Here is a 17,544-nt window from a genome sequence, read left to right on the forward strand (position 1 = left end):
TAATACATTAATATGACTTAAACAAATCAATAAATAATAATAACAATGAGAACATAAAAAAGCAGGAACACTTGTCAGAGAGAGCCAAAGAAACGAAGAGCACAGAAATTGATCTCCGATGCAAAGGCAGCAAACCACATTCAGCACGCCAGAGATCACCACAAGTCAACCACGAGCTTAACCCGAAGCGGCTCTTGAAGGAAATCGGTGTGGTGACTCAGGCTGCAACAGGACACCAAAGGTAAAGCAACTTTAAACAACCGTCTCTACCTGTACTATATGGACTGTATGCACTGGAAGACCGTAGGCGTTTTGACTAGGCAGTTCTAGAGTAAAGTGGTATATACATTTCTTAGAGTAAGATAAGACTCCCGAAGATATCAAGATCCTAGCTTTTGACAAAATACAAGACACGAGCAGAGGCGTCAGAGAACATGGCGACCACCCGCACGAGATGAGCTGATGAACGAAGAAATTCAGTTTCGAAAGGAGAAAGAAGCCTGCTAAGGACTGGAATTGCAGTCATCAACCATTTCAAAATAAATCAACTGACAAGCGGAAAGGCGGTGAACCTAGAAGCGTATACAAGCGGAGAAGCAGGTACCATCTGAAAAACGATGCAGTCAGAAGGCTCAAGGTGCAAACGTGATCTTTAGGCAGACACTCCAACCCAGTAGCTCCGCAGTTTATCGAAGAGCAGAAGCCAAGCTTTCAGAGCAATCCGAGTGGTGTTGCTGCCTAGAAACTACCTTGTGGAGGCATTGGTGTAGGACGAGCTGAACGTAGTATTCATAGGGGGGTGTAATCGTTGGTTAACTGACCACTTGCTACTATCTATGATTTAATCTGTCTATAGCATGATGTGATAATTCTAAAATTCAGAAGAGCCTTGCCTGGGCTTATATTCAATGCTCCCTATCGTCAATTTTCACAAAAATGATTTGTTGATATCAAAATTAAGCTCTCAAAATATCACAAACTAGTTTTAATGAAAATCGCAGGTAGACAGTTTTGAATATAAGCCCTCGTTATGGAAACAATTCTGGTTTGGATACCTACCCGTAGCTTATAGACGCGGAATTCTTGGTACTTTCCCTATTTGTTTCGTCATTGCCGATAAAAGAGGATATATATAGACTTGCCTTTAAGGAAATTAGCTTAGTTCAAAGTGTATATTAAATAAATATGTGAAGATTGCGAGGCCACTGAGCCTGTTCGATAAGCGATTAACATTTTTTTTTTTGCTTGGGATTTAAAATTTTTATACAATTTTAGCTGCCCGCGCTTCAACTACAAAAAACTGTTGCTTGTGCGGCGATGATTGTCACTGCCATTGATTGTCGACAACAGGCAATGTACTCGCATGTAGTAGTGTCATGTTTGGATTTTCAACAATGACGCTGGCGGCGGCACCACGACGCTGTCAGCACAAAACTGAAAGCAGGAAAATCAACTTAAAAAAAAGAGAAAGGAAAACATTGTTGTTCAGTAAGCAAAAAAAAAAGAACGTGGAAGTTGAAAACTGTAGCGACGAAAAAATTCAACTACGGAAAGGGAATAAAGAAGCAACAAGAATAGTGACATAGAGCAATGGCACCAGCATCCAATGAGAATGGACTATCATACATACGTATAAATGCATATTCAGCGCGAAATATACAGTCAGCGTCAAAATATACAGACCCTGATATCTGGACTATTTTATTAATTTATATTTGCAGTACAACATTTTTTCGTATTTTCAACAATTTTATTGAGCTTGAGGCCGTTTTAAATAAAAAAAGGATGTGGAAGAACGACAATAATGTGCAAGTAGGTAGCAGTTATAGCTGCGATTTGGGAGATCACCACATCTCCTCATCAGCCTTCTTCAACCGTGGTCACTGAGATATGAACCAGCGACCTCGGATTACAAAGCCAGCGGATTGTTGGTTTTGCCACTTTTTCATATGCCAACCCAACTACAATAAAGAGCAGCTATTCTGCTGCTATTTAGACTTGATAATACTATTTTCTTTAAATTATCCATACTTCATTCAACAGCAAGAACCCCAAGAATTACTTTTTTTTAATTTCATACAGAATTTTTTATATGCATTTTTATAGCTGAGGGCGTACCTTCTTTCTTATAAAATAAATGCGTAAATCATGCGTTATACATATGCATTTTTATAAGAAATCGAATTGAAAAATTGAAAATTTCTTGCATTTTCCGAGTTCTGCAGCTGAAGTTCCGAGATGACATTAAAAAAAAAAAAATCGATTCTTGTGCTTTTTGCTGTTGCATAAACTGTGTTTTTATAAAAAATAAGAAAATTTGGTATGGAGAATATAAATAAATAAAATCGTCAAAATGTCAGAGTATTCATATTTTTAACGCTGACTGTATGCACTTGTGGATGTATGTATGTGCACATCTACATTTGCATATCATCCGCCAGTGCGTGTGAGCCGAGCGCCATATTCTGTCGACCATAATTTCAATTTCAATAAATTTGCCGCAAAGCTGATAAAAATAAAATCCACTAAAGATATTTCAAAAGTGGAAGCCAAATCCACTCAAAATAAATGTTGCTGCAACATAAAAGCATCGGAGACAAAACGTAAAATGAAAAAGTAAATACATCCAAAAACCTAAAAATGAAAGAAAATCCATTGGAGCAAAGAAAAGCACGTCGCCGAATAGGCAGCGCCGGAGGCAGGTTACACAGAAAGTGGGAGACAGGCGCGCGTGCGATAAGCAAACCTCGACTGTGAGTGCACAAGTATGACAAACATACCTATAGTACATACATACATATGTACATACGCATTGATAGAGAACGTATGCACTGCAGTTGTTGTGGTTGCGGCTATTTTGGAGCAAATTCAGGCACACATACATACATACATATATAAAAGCTGTCACATTTGTGAAATGCCACTTAGAAGGAACGGAGTGCAGCGAAAGGGACATGGAGTACCAAAACATAGAACCGCATACTTAATCAAATTACTGATTAAACATTCAACAGGGAAATGACTTTGTAGATTTGGGTAGAAAAAGTTCAAAAACCTTGTACAATAGTTAATAATAAACAAATGTAAGTAGTAAATTAAATCAAGTATCCCACAAAGATCAAGAAATTATCACACAACAGTCACGAGTCATGGCATGCAATCAAACAAATGCGATGATTAATAATATTATAAATACATGGTGAGGACAGAAGCAAAGTGTCGCGCTTAAATTATCAGTGAAAATTACCAAGTATGGCTGTAAAACACACACATTACACACAATATGTACGCGAATTATTATTATAGCATGGTACATGTACTGACGACACGTTATGAGCCACCGGCTACAACATCAACAACACAACAACATTGGTTGAAGTCCTATAGGGAGAATGTGAAGTACTAAAATAAATTTTTAGTAGTTAGACTTTAAGTGTCTATGCAAACTAGTCCGTAAGGGACCCGAATTTCACTAGTTGGTAAAATACCAAATTCAAGTGGTGTGATAAAATAAGCGGTCTTGCTTGCAAATTGTTTATCGATATTATTACCCTTATCACTCCATCGATATTGTTATTACTTTTGTATCCGTCACTTGAATATTATCGAAATAGTTACCGTTAGCGATATTTATTGAAATTTTCGTGCGTTATGTATAATTATATATGTTATTGTATCAGTATTACACCGAGAAAAATTGGGAACATGAGCTGTCTTAGATGGCTTTAGGAAAATACTATTTGTTAGACTAGGTTAAGTTAGGAAAGCGTGTTGGAATACGTAAAATTTACACTTGGAGCTGTATTTGCCAATTTTAAGTGGGTTATTCGAAAGAGTCATTATAGAGTCTGTCAAGCTTGGAAAATTTTAGATATTCTTATGATTCGATTTCTTCTCTACTTCCTACCGACAAGCTCAACAGAGAGGACTTGTTGATAAATGCCGGTAATTTGTATTTGTATTATTGTACCAAAGAGTTACGTTGACGTGACTCAGTGATGCTACCGACGCGCAACATTTCAAAAATTGTTGACTTCACTACTTTGGAGCATACAGCTTTCAATGCCGCTTCTCGTCTTTCCATTTTTGATACAATTACATTAACCAAAAGTTTTTGAGGAATACTGCTGGAGTGACAACTATTGGCCAGATATAAGTCTGCGTCATTCGGTTTATGTTATATACGTGAGAACGAAGTTTGGAACATCGGTGAAGGATGGTGTTATCCTTTATTATTCATTCTTTCCTAATTGGAAATCCTATAAGACTCCTGAAGCAGTAGTGCCAAAACTACGTAATATGATCTACGCAGGCAGCTAAATAAGGCTTTGATCGCTTCATGTACATAGTCGACTCATATTCATTATATACTTAGGTTAGTTTCCACAATTTCCATTCTCTTCATCCCTGCTGTTGCGTTGCTTCTTTTCTTTTCAGCTTTAGGCCAATATGTGCTCTATAAACTACTGGATGTATTCCGGTAAATTCTATTGCTTTAACTATAGGTTGCACTAGCGCTACTATCTACAAGTGTAAGGTCTCTACGGCTGATGATACATGCGTCGCGATATAAGTTAAATGTTTAACTCACCGGCTCACAAATCCTACATCCCATCTTCCTGAAAGCCCCATACTATAATAGTCCATCAGGTAGCAAGTACGGACATGGTTTGTTGGTTAATAGAAGCTTTGTCTGAGCATTTGCCCAGGGCCCAATTAGCGCTGAGAGCACCATGTTTACACTTTCGCTGGAATTCCTGAAAATATCTGTTTTCATGATCCATTCAGTGTCGTGAAACCATTTGAATTTGTCAATGAATTTATGTTAGTAGTGGAGCATTTGTAGAATCTTCCTAGTGTATCATGCCACACGCAAAGGTAATATTGCACCGTTTTTTTAACTTCCTCTATATTTATTCTACCGCGGGTTGTACGCCAGGCACATTTTCGCTGCGTGTACACCAGTGGGCCAATGCCCCGTTATCGTGGCTATTAACCTGTCTGTTTCTTTCCTCGATCCTTTTGGAAGTTCCTCTGCCTTTGGTTCGTCATAATGCGGAAACACATCCCGCGCAGATTTGCAGGTTTGAAGGCTCTTTCAACGTGTATAAGTCATCGGCGCTAATTTTAAGTGCAGTTCCCTTCTGATGAGTCCGGTGGGAAGTTTATTGTCTCTGCCACGGATTCATCAATAGATTCTCCGGCCTTAGTCAATTCATTAGACCTCTCATTTCCGCATATATTCCTATGGATTTCTCCCACATGAGAAAGATGTCTATTGTATCGGCCGTCGAGCTTAACGTGCATTTACAATCTCGTGACTATTTTGAGCTTTGTTACCAGTGAGGCAATTGCCAGAAGTGCCGCTTGCTTATTTTAGGAAATGTATGCTTTACGTACTCCTTCGCAGTTTATTTCTAACGCTTTTCAGGCTCTCCTGATTCTCACTACTTTCGCTTGGAAGATGCTAGCAAAGTTAGGTATACGGAGCGAAAGAGATGTGAGTATATATTTTAGTGGAGTTCTCCTCGACTATCTTGCCCCTACTCCAATCCTGTCTAGAAGGAAACATCATCTGAAAGTTTTCCTAAAATCTATCGTAGGAGGTATATAATCTGATTGTTTCTCTGACGCCTGACTCTTTGGTTTTGATTGCCGAGTTCGCAGTAATTTCACGGACATAGTACACTATGGGCAGTAGATGCAGGATCACATTAAGGGGAAAAGACCCGCTACCGCCACCAGTATATCATCTATGTTACTATATACCTTCATTCCATCCTTGTTGGGATGCAGTAGAATGTCGTTCAGAGAGACAACCCATAGTAGCGGAGACAGGGCTCCTATTGAGGAATGCCTCTATTTGCATAACGGAGCAGTGTTTCTGAACCTGTGGTTGATATTATGATTCGGTTTCAAAGCACTTGTTCGATCCACTTGTATATCGACACCTGCGTGGAACAGCGACCTATCACGGTAGCCAGTTCGAAAAGGCCCTATCTCAGAAAACTTTTCAAAAACACCATATTTCAGAATTCGGTTCAGAAAAGCCCTATCTCTCCTGCCGATTCAAAAACATATTTATTTTCAAACCATTTTCAGTTGAGATAGGGCGTTTGTGAACCAAATTCTGAGATAGGTCATTCTTGAAAAGTTTTATGAGATAGGGCGTTTTTCAAACCAATCAAAAATAAGGCGTTCTACAAAATTTTTCTGAGATAGGGTGTTTTCCAAATGGCTTCCGGGAGAAGTCGATCTTCCACCCGGGCTCAGATATTTCCACCTTTGCAAGAAATTGGGTAAGAAATTGTTTTGATTGTTTGGTTGTTGAAGGCTCCTCTATGTGGAAGAAGGCCACGAAAGTGATGCATTTACTTTTCTATGGTGCCCACAATTTTTTGTAGTTTTGTAGTTTGATTATATTATCTCATTGACTTACGCCTAAGAATCTTCAAACATTTTTAATAACGTTTCAGCGTATCTTGCATTGCCTTATTATTTCAAAATCTTTGAGCTATGTTCAAGCTTTTTGAAGTTTAAGCGAATCTGTGGCCTTATTCTATGATGCCCAATTGCTCATTCGATATTCCTGGGTACAGATGTCGTTTGTGAAAATTTCAGCAGTTAAAATTTGGGCATGGGTAACTGGCAAAGATCGTAGTAGCCTCAACGTCAATTCAGTTGCTGGTACTCTTATAGGATACTGTCTGATGCGTTTATAAGGCTAAATTACCAGAAATTTAAATTAAAACAAAAAAATGGGTTCGAATTCGGTATAAGCTAGTAGCCTGCGTACAGTGTAGTAGAATTATCTGCTGGGTACATGTAAATGAGACTACATTCAAATGCATGCACATACAGACATGCATTTGTACAAACAGCGATGACAACAAATGAATGGGGGAATGACTGACTGCTGCTGCAGTGGAAATTGTCGATTTAAGTATGTATGGCAAAAGGGCAGCTCAGTGGGGTACAACAAGCAACATATTTATGTACGTATGTACATACATACAACATTCATCATACATATTTATGTACATATCGTCATTTCAAGTACAAAACCGCGTATCAACAAAATGTAAAACCGCGTATGTGCGGTTGCATAAATTATTATCTAAAAAAAAAAAACACTCATATTTCAAAATGGTTTCCTTTTTATCTCGCGAATGAAAGTTTCAGCGCTTGATTTTGCATGTTATTCTATTCGTTATAATAGTTTTGAAAGCAATTGAATTTAAGACTAAAAATATGAAAATAAAATTTTAGTTTAAAAAACTAAAAACTCGTTTTTATTACAATGTGAACTAAAAATTAAAAAATAATTTATGGAAATACAGATTTAGTTTAAGAGGAATAGGAAGCTCCCTAACTTGCTTTAATTAAACTTTTAAACCAAACTGAAATAGGATTAAAGTAATTTTACCGGAAAACAAAGCGCGGGGCGTTTCTTAGATTTTATAGCCCTGTAATATTACTAAACTGAAAATGAAAAGTTCAAAACAATTGATATCAAGCACCCCACGTTTGATTGCCAATTACTTTAATCCTATTTTAGGTTGGCTTTAAAAGTTTAATTCAATCAAGTTAGGGAACTTCCTATACCTCTTGAACGAAATCTGTATTTCTATAAATTATTATTTTTTTACTTTTTAGTTCACATTGTAATAAAAGCGTGTTTTTAGTTTTTAAACTAAAATTTTTTTATACAGCAATCGCATTTTTGGCTAGTATATTTCAGGACGAATGCATAAGGCTTGAGCCAATTTTCAATTATTGGCAAAAAATGCCAGTTACGCGGTTTTGCAGAATGACGACACGCGGTTTTGCACTTTAAACGACGATATGTATATATGTATGTATACAAGCAAGCAAAGTAGCAACAGCTCCGGCATTTCGACGGCCGTAGCGACAGTGGCGACAAGTATGATTCATTTTTATCAGTCTGTCGGTGGAAGGCAAAGGGCAGAAGGCACAACGGCTGCAGTCCATTGAATGAGTCTAACCCGCACTGACACTGAGCCGAGTCGAAGCTTTGGTCGCCAACAGCGAGTTGTTGTGCCACGCTGCCAACGTTTTGACTAGAGATAATGACACAAAAAGCACAGGAGGGTAAAGGTAGGGGAACCAGCCACTTGTGCAGCAAATGTGTGTGAAACTAAGAAAAGAGTCAGTAATTGCAGTATTAGTAGAGAAATGGTATAAGTGGGGAATTTACATTAGACTTGTCGTTTATGCCGCGCCGCGTTGCAACGGCTGCAAAGACACCAAGCAATTTACGTTTGCACAGATTTAGAAGTGTGAACGTGTAATTAATGCGAAAAAGAGGAAATTGTGAGCAAATCTGAAACTTGACCGCAAATGGAAAGTTGAATGGCAATGGGGAGGACGTTAAGGATGCTGGAGTTCAATTGGAATCGAATCATTGGCAGTGCTGAAGAGATAATAAACGTTGTCTCGCTGCAAAACAAAATAAAATAATGGGAAAGGAGTATACAAGCTGGGATTTGAAACCCGCGGAAGTCTTCAATCATTCTTCTTCTTCTTATTTGGCTTTAAAACGTTCGTCGGTAATTGTGTTCGTAGGCGCCCTTTCTTTCGTTGTCTACCCATGGGGCCGAATCGAAAGTGAACCCATCCGTCATGCGTACAATATTCCCTAGCCAGCATGCCATGTTGTTGTTGTTGTTGTTGTAGCGGCACTACTAAGCGCCGCCTATTTCGGTTCATCCTTCAATCATTGTCGTCAAGCTCAACTAACGGTAGGCCAAGGAAACGGGCTGTTTCAATAGGGTCGGACCAAAGGGAGAGGAGCTTTAGTTAAATGGGATTGAGCTGGAATGTGAAGAGGTGGTTGGTGTCGTGCGGAGTCTCCACATGCCGGGCGGGATACTGGGGTCTAGTCTGGACATGTAGCTGTTGAGGCGGCTACAGTATCCAGACCGTAACTGAATCAGGGTAAAGCGGGTCTCTCCTGCTGCAGGTGGTGATTGGGCTTCGATCACGGCATTCATAGGCCGGGAGTCGTGGTAGATGGTGACCGACTCCCTATGAATGTCGTTGATCGCTCGTCGGATCTAGTTGTTGGTCTATGTATGTCCGGACCGCGTCCTTGTAAGGTTGTAGGTCTTTTGGGGAGTTCGCTTCTGTGGCACCCCGCCAGAAACTGATTACAGAGCATTTTGATGTGCTCCTTTACGGAGAGCATTTGGATCTCGCTGTGTAGGTGGTGCTCAGGTGACATCAGAAGGCACTCTGTCTCTGTCCGGAGTGCGGCGTTGTGACAAGTCTGTAGCTTCGTCCACAGAAAAACACAAATGTACTTATTTCAGAAAAGGCCAAATGAATTTCAGAAAAGGCCAAATGAATTTCAGAAAAACTCAAATGTATTTCAGAAAACCTCAAATGTATTTCAGAAAAGGACAAATGCATTTCAGAAAAGCTCAAATGTATTTCAGAAAAGGCCAAATGAAATTCAGAAAAACACAATTGTATTTCAGAAAAAATCAACTGATTTTCGGAAAAACGCAAATGTATTTCAGAAAAGGGCAAATGTATTTCAGAAAAACATAGCTGTATTCCAAAAATATTTTTCTGAAATACATTTGTGCTTCTCTAAAATACATTTGCCATTTTCTGAAATAAATTTGAGTTTTTGTGAAAATAATTTGAACTTTTCCGAAATACAATTGTGTTTTTCAGAATATCATTTGGCTTTTTCTGAAATACATTTGAGTTCCATAGAGAGAATCCATACTGATGCTTCGCTGGGGTTAGGTGATAGGTGAAGTACGGGAGTAGCAGAGCCTCTAGTGTATTCACGACCGGGGAAAGGAGCGTTATCGGGTTATAAGTCTCCCTTTCTACAAAAAAAAAAAAACAAATTTCCCCAGTTCCCACACATCAGGAATGATGAGAGTGCCCATTGACAGGTTGAGGACCCCCGTTAGGTATGCTACTCCCGCGGGCCCCAATTGTTTTAGCATCAGCATACAGATTCCGTCGCGTCCAATGGCTTTGGAGGCTTTCGCCTTCTCGATGGACCCCTTCATTTTGCCTCGCGCATTTATTTGGGTGCGACAAGGAGCGACCATCGAATGATCGAAAATGAGGATCCTTCTTGTAGTCAGAATATTTCGATAGTTGCTCTCACTTAATTGGAGCCTTCCAAATTCAATGGCGACCCCAGTTTTGCCCGATTGCCTCCACTTTTCGAGATAGCAGTACTTGCAACTTGGCTTAAATTTTAACTAAAAAACTCCCCCAGTTTTGAAGATATTTTACTAAAATATTAAAAACCCGTTATGTGCAAAATTGCAGTAAAATAACTTCAAAACTGAGGGAGCTTTAAATAAAACAGTTCAAATTTAATCAAATTTTCCGGTGCTGTTATCTCGAAAACCGGAGCGAATCTGGAATATGCCGTTGATTTTCGAGATTTTTTTTTGTCGCGGGTGTTGCGCATTTTCTCCCATATAACGCATGAACAATATCTATTTTTATATGGAAGAAAATAAGAAACACTCTCGGCCATTAAAATTCTAAAAGTGCTTTTATAGGACGTACATAAATACTTCAGAAGGCATTTTGGAGCAGTTTTTTTAAAGTCTTATATCCATAAAGTATTTGCTTAAGGTTTATATAAAATTTGTGTTATTACAACTTAAAATGGTTTCACTTAAGAAGGACTACCCCCAATGGTGACGAGAGTAAGGCTATTGTTACTTTTCCTGGCGCAAGCATAAAGAACATTTTGCAGGCAAACATAAATTGAAAAAATAATAAGAGATTTTCAGGTAAAAAAAGGAAAACAACCGACTTCAATACTCAAATAAAAATGTTGGAGTACTGTTTGTTGCTTGATCGGAACTAAACTAAATTATTTTGGTACCATCCCCGAGGTACAACTTTTCACCTCTCTGAACTTGGCAGGACCACTTTTTCTTAAACCAAAAATTCCTATCGCATAATTTGCCGTTAATTATCCGTAAATTATCCCTGAAAAGAATAATTTTGCCGCGGCACCTTCTGAAAACCAATAAAGGAAACCAGGTAAACCCAAACTAACTATCTGATAATTTGCCGTAAATTATCCGTTGTTTATCCGTGAAAAGAATTATTTTGCCGCGGACACATATTAAAAAATATCGCGTGCCCTGCTAACTTCCACGGAAGGGCACCTTCTGAAAACCAATAAAGGAAACCAGGTAAACCCAAACTAACTATCTGATAATTTGCCGTAAATTATCCGTTGTTTATCCGTGAAAAGAATTGTTTTGCCGCGGACACATTTTAAAAAATATCGCGCAACTTCCACGGAAATTAGCAGGGCACCTTCTGAAAACCAATAAAGGAAGCCAGCTAAACCCAAACTAACTATCTGATAATTTGCCGTAAATTATCCGTTGTTTATCCGTGAAAAGAATTATTTTGCCGCGGACACATTTTAAAAAATATCGCGCAACTTCCACGGAAGTTAGCAGGGCACCTTCTGAAAACCAATAAAGGAAACCAGCTTAACCCAACCTAACTATCTGATAATATGCCGTAAATTATCCGTTGTTTATCCGTGAAAAGAATTATCTTGCCGCGGACACATTTAAAAAATATATAAAACTCGATATTTTTTAAAATATGTCCGCGGTAAAATTATTCTTTTCACGGATAATTTACGGATAATTAACGGCAAATTATGCGATAGGAATTTTTGCTTTGAGAAAAAGTTGTCCTGCCAAGTTCAGAGAGGTCAACTTTTCCGTAAAAAAAAGAATTGTCGAAAACGGTTCACGTGGTCCAAAGTTATCTGGTAACATACGGTAACGGCCACATAATTAGGGTCACTACTTCTTAAAAATTTTTGACCTTATATTTTTTATTTATTATTTTTCAAAAATGTAGTTTAACGAAACTCATGCAAATAAAAGTCTAAAATTTTTGAGAAATTTTAAAAACTGGCAACAATAAAAAAGCAACAATAATTCACAAGGCGAAATTAGCACAGTGCGTAGGCAACTGACTGAGTCAGTGGGATCGTCGGTTCGAATCTACTGAAAAAAGTGTGATGAGGAAATGTGGTGATTTCCGAAATAGCTATCACTTCTACCATTTTTTCAAATTATTGTTGCTTTTCCACAATAAGTTTCTCATTAAAAAGGCCTCAAGCTCAATAAAAATTGTTGAATATTTAATAAAAAAAAATATTATATTTTTTCCCTTGTCGAAAAACTTTTTTTCAGAAAAAAATTTCATTATAATTTTTAATCTGGTAGCTTGATTTTGATGAAAAGGTCATAATCATAGCAAAAGTCAAATGGCTAAGATGGCTGCTAATGTCATTAAATTAAACCACCTTTTTTCTACCATAGGTAAAATGATTTACTTCGGAACGAATTTCAGTCATCCCTTGTCAAAATAAATTAAAAAATAAATGGCAACAACTTGTAGGGAAGTAGTGTCCCTAATTTAATAGACGATAATGTACACAACAAAAATTATTCCGACAAATGAAAACCGGTAAATAATAATTTAAGTTTTAGGCCTATGCGGTTATGCCAAATATTTGGAAATGCTCAATTCATAATACCATTCCACATTGCACGAATATTTACACATGTATATATGTATGTACATAATAGATTCATGCTTACGTACATTATAAATAAGCTGGAAACACCAAACATCAAAATCACATAAATTACCCCTTCATTCCCCTTAATGATAGGCGCATTCGCGCGTTGTTAGCTCGTATTAACCATCTAATATGCTTGCAAAATATGCACACGTGCACGGAATTCGCAAGAGACACAAGCGAATGGAAGAAATAGATAACATTGCAGCACAAAACGACGACGGCAACACCGAAGATGAGCCCAAGTCACAAGCGCAGTTACAAAACAAAAGAGGCAAGATTGCAAACACTTGCAGAATGAATGCGCGGCAGCCGAGCACTTGTGCTGTTGTCAGCTACCAGCCAACCAACCGACCAAGCACTGAAGTAACTAAGTAGATGCGTGGAAGAAGGGTAATTCGGAACAAAGGTGCCCGACTGTGTTTATGCTGGTATGTACTACCTGAGTTTGTTGTATAGAAAGGCAAAATAAAAAGTAAATAAGAAATAAAAAGTGTATGTACTGCAGAAGATCAAGAATACCTAGTGGGCTGGCTGGCTGGCTGGCTACGTATTCGTCTTCATCTTTAGCTGCTTGACTAGTTGGCTGGCTATGCATACAGTTTGAATCGGTTGCTTGCTGTCTGGCTGACTTGTGCCTGCTTAACGCAGTCAAGCGCAGTGGTATTACCGCATATGCAGATATTAATGCAGTTGCAACAAAGGTGCAACACGCTAGAGCGATACGTCGCGGTTCCGCAAGCCTCGTTGTTGTCGTCCACGTTGTTGAGGCTTCTAATAACAATATTGCCGTAATACTGTCAGTTGTTCTATTGGGGCCATTGCCTGTTCTCGGGCGGCCGCCACTCATACTACTTCAAGTAATGTGGAAGACATGAAGCGCATGGTTGTATTTTGGGTTAGCCGCTGCTATGTTTGTAGTGCTGCTGCTATAGGCCACTTGCCGATGAGCTGGTGATTATGGCATACCTGTGTATTTTGAGTGCTTGTACGTACATATATATATATATGTACATACGACCAAACGTATGTATATATGTTGCAAATACTTGCATATGAACAATGTATATATGCATGCACTTACCTACAATCCGTACACAGCTTCGTGCAGCAGTGGAAGTGGTTATAGAGGCGCTTGTGGCGGTGAAGTGGTGGCATTAGCGGTTTGTGCAACTACGCGTATGGAACTTATAGCGCATTGTAAATGTAAAAATAACAAATTTGAATATGCATTCATATGTAGATACTTACATACGTACTTATGTACATGTTCAGTTTTTCACATGTGCATTTTTACATACTAGTATACATCATATGCATACATACATATTTACTTGTATATTTGGGCAAGTCTACATGTGCTTACGTGTTTGGCAGCAAGCTCAAGTACTCGTTGTTACTTTTTCTATTTTAAGTTTTTTTCGTGCAAATATTCGCTCCACCAAAGAGTTTTTTTTTTTAACTTGACAAAGGCAATACATAAAATGCCAACAACAAAATTTAAGTTCTAACTGCCAAAAAGCGTGTAAAGCGGCTCCAAAATTAAGCTTCCTCAGCCAACAAGCCGTTTCCCCTATTCTATTCGTTGATTTTTAGGGCATACTCGAAGGCGGAAATGTTTTCATTTCTGCCTTTTATTCACATCATTCTACTTTTTTCATACCTTTACCTACAACTATAGTAATAGCATATATGCCATGCGTAAATAACTTTATAAAGTTGTTAGTTTGCAAAATGCTGACGATAAAAACATTAATGTGTAGTTGCTGCTGTCTTTGTTGCCGTATGGCAGTTGCTATATTGCGCTTCTTTAGGTGCCACCGGAACCGTACAACGGAAATGTGAAACCCGCAAAAGGAAAACTAGCACCAACAACCACAATTATGTATGTAGATACATATATACACAACGCACACCATCTTCAAAAGAGGCACAACTCAAAAATCAGATCCAAAAATATAACTGCTTGTGGATCGTGCAGATTCAACTCAATTAATACAAAAACAGGTATAGCGTACTTTTCTAGTTAGAAAACATAAAAATAAAAAAAAAATAAAATATTCGCATTACTAGGATATACATAAATCCTACGAACTTATTTATGCAAAAAAATTGACCTATTTTTTTTCGTTCCCACGACAGTCGGGTCTACGTAACCGGAACGACCCAGATTTATATCTGGCCAAGGACTGTCACTCCAGCAACACTCCCCAAAAAGTCTTTGGGGAATTTGTATGCTGCTACAACAACAACAACAACCTAATTTCTTTTTTTGAGTTGTGCCCCTTTTGAAGAACATGTGCGATATGTATGTATATATGCATAAGCCAACAACTACTTATATTTGTTAAACATTAACAATAGACTACAGTCGCTCATTGCAACAATAATAACAATAAAAACAATGCCACAGTAGTAAGCTACAATAGCTGCAGCTAGAGCACATAAGCGAGTGTGACAAAGCCAACATTTCAAAGCGTGTTCAAGTGAGTGGACGGACAACAAGAAACAACATTACATACTACATTGTAATGCACACACGCACTAGCTTGAAATATTGTAATGTAACTAATAAGCGGCTGAGCAACTAAGGGGCTAGAATAACCAAGTGGCTAAATGACTGAGCTTGTATACGTCAAAACACTCAAGCAATGCCCAAATCACTACGTCTTTGTGTCAATAACTAGTTAAACTTTGTGCTGTGGCGTTGGACTAAACGTCGCAAGAGGGTTTTGCAAATCCGATAACGTCAAATATCCATATGCGTGCAACTAAAAGCGGAAGATAGCCTTATTTGCATATGCATACATATGCTGATATACATACATAATAGGTATTCAAATATAAAAACGCTGATTGACTTAATATAATGACAGGCTTAATACATGCACCTTTTCATATTCGTGGCATAAGAGAGTTCATGAATTTGGTGTCAAAGTTTTCCATATTAATTGAGCAGTCAACATAAACCCACTAATACTTCAGCGGTTTAGACACCATTCTTCCAATGATCTACTTGATACTACATATATGACAGTCCACTAGAAAGACTACGATAGATATACAGATGTATGTACATACAAACATATGCATCGACGAGAGTATTAGTTTTTACAGTACTTAGTAATAAACTAGTAATTTAAAAACAATTTTTTAAAGACAAGTCCTAAATATAAAACAAACCGGACTATAAACACCGTTTTCCAAATATCTCGTTTCCTGCACCACCTATCGAGTTAATTTTTTATTTAGTTATTCCTTTTCATGTATGTAATATACATTCTAAATTTGAACCACATCGGTCCATAAATACGGGTTTTTCAAATATCTCAACACCCGCGCCACCTTTCAGAATAATCCATCCTTCACATTGCGTTGTCATCGGGTTCTGAGCTATGTTTAAAGTTACAAGAAAGCGATGAAAATGAAGTATTTTTTCCTATTTTAATAAATCAACAATCGAACAGCTTTCGTAAATGACGTCGAGATACTCGCATCTCCAGTACTGGATCTATCCTGATTATAAGTACATATGTAAATATGTATCGCACGTTTAATAATATACAGATGTAATTCAAAATTTACATTTTTGGAGATTTCATCATACAATTACTAAGCTTTATAAGGAGAATGTGTTCAGCCTAACAGAGACTTAACTTCCCAATAATAGCGAGGATATGGGTCTTTACATCTGTCTTTTGGTATATTAACTGTACGAATTGATCAAACTTTGATTGCGTTTTCCCACAAACTTAAAATTTTGAAATAATTCTGTATATCATTAAACGTGCGGTATGTACATTATATTCCGATCGAGAAACATCTTCAGCTTTTCTCAAAATTTATGAAGGGTTTTAATAACATAAGTAAAAAAAATTATTTAGACAACAGCAATCTCAATTGTAATGTTTTTAATATATACATATTAACCCTTTAAGGGCATGGGTGGATAAAAGAATAGGGCTAATCTCCGAGTCTTACAAAGCCTTAGCACGGTGCACAGATTGCACGGTAAAAACGGGTTTTTGTATAGGACAGATTTGTAAAGACTAAGAGAATACCCCTAAAGTTATATTTTATCTGGCAATATATCCTTAACATATCGTTTTCAATGCCCAAGGCATGCATGGCACTTATCAGTGCTATACAATTTGTATAGCTGGTTATAAATAACTTTAACAATGTGTTAACACAGAATCGAGTCAACAATAATCAAACGACTAAGAAGCGCAAGCCGAACGTCGACAATCAATTAATGCAAACAAATTCACATTAATAATGCATCTTAAGGTGGAAAAATCAATTCATATGTTTGAACTGCGATGGGGGCAGCAACCACCGAGAGTTGGCTGTAGGTTATTAATTTTGGATTCTACTGGAACTGACAATATAGTATATAAAAATGAATAAAGTCAAGTATTATCTATACCAATTTCTATTATTAAAAATAAAAGTTACTCACCTACTAATGGAAGTGAACGGGCTGGATAAAACACAGGTCTCCTGCTTGCTGCACTATAAAAGAGAGTAGGAGGCGAACTTCAGAATGACATTACTGCTGGTGGTAAAAATCACGCTTACATCCGGAATTCGGAATGCCAACAATCCAGAACACCACAGACGTTGTTTAAACAGCAGCAGAGTTAGCGGAGATGAGGGGAAGCGTAACAGCAGCTGACGATAATTGCTGCGATTGTAAACCAACTACTTTGTTGCCAATTTTTGGCGTGTTTTTTTTTTGTTGTTTTGTATACTTTTCTTTGCACTTAAAAATTATTTGCACATCTCGAATGACTCTTCCTTCTTAAACCAGAATATGTTTTTCCCTCATGGAATTTTAGTGGAACTGGGAATTCGTCCACTTGCTTTTCTGTCCGTTGATTAGTAGTTTTGCTGTTTCTTCTCGCTTTCTTTTT

At 37.8% G+C, this 17,544-nt stretch overlaps 1 protein-coding gene across 4 annotated transcripts in view; it reads right to left on the bottom strand.

Annotated features, from left to right (window-relative positions):
- Positions 1-17,538, bottom strand: part of LOC118745405 (serine/threonine-protein kinase PAK 1) — a 52,893-nt gene extending 35,355 nt beyond the window's left edge. For 3 of the 4 annotated variants that reach the window (XM_036478866.1, XM_036478877.1, XM_036478860.1), the window contains exon 1: positions 17,091-17,538. The gene's annotated coding sequence lies outside the window, so the exon portion shown is untranslated. The remainder of the gene's footprint in view (positions 1-17,090) is intronic. The other variant, XM_036478872.1, reaches the window with a different exon arrangement.
- Positions 17,539-17,544: the final 6 nt, after the last annotated feature.

This window comes from Rhagoletis pomonella, unplaced genomic scaffold (assembly GCF_013731165.1).
Source record: "Rhagoletis pomonella isolate Grant_MI unplaced genomic scaffold, Rhpom_1.0 Rhpom_scaffold_00001, whole genome shotgun sequence".
In the NCBI taxonomy this organism is placed as follows: Eukaryota; Metazoa; Arthropoda; class Insecta; order Diptera; family Tephritidae; genus Rhagoletis; species Rhagoletis pomonella.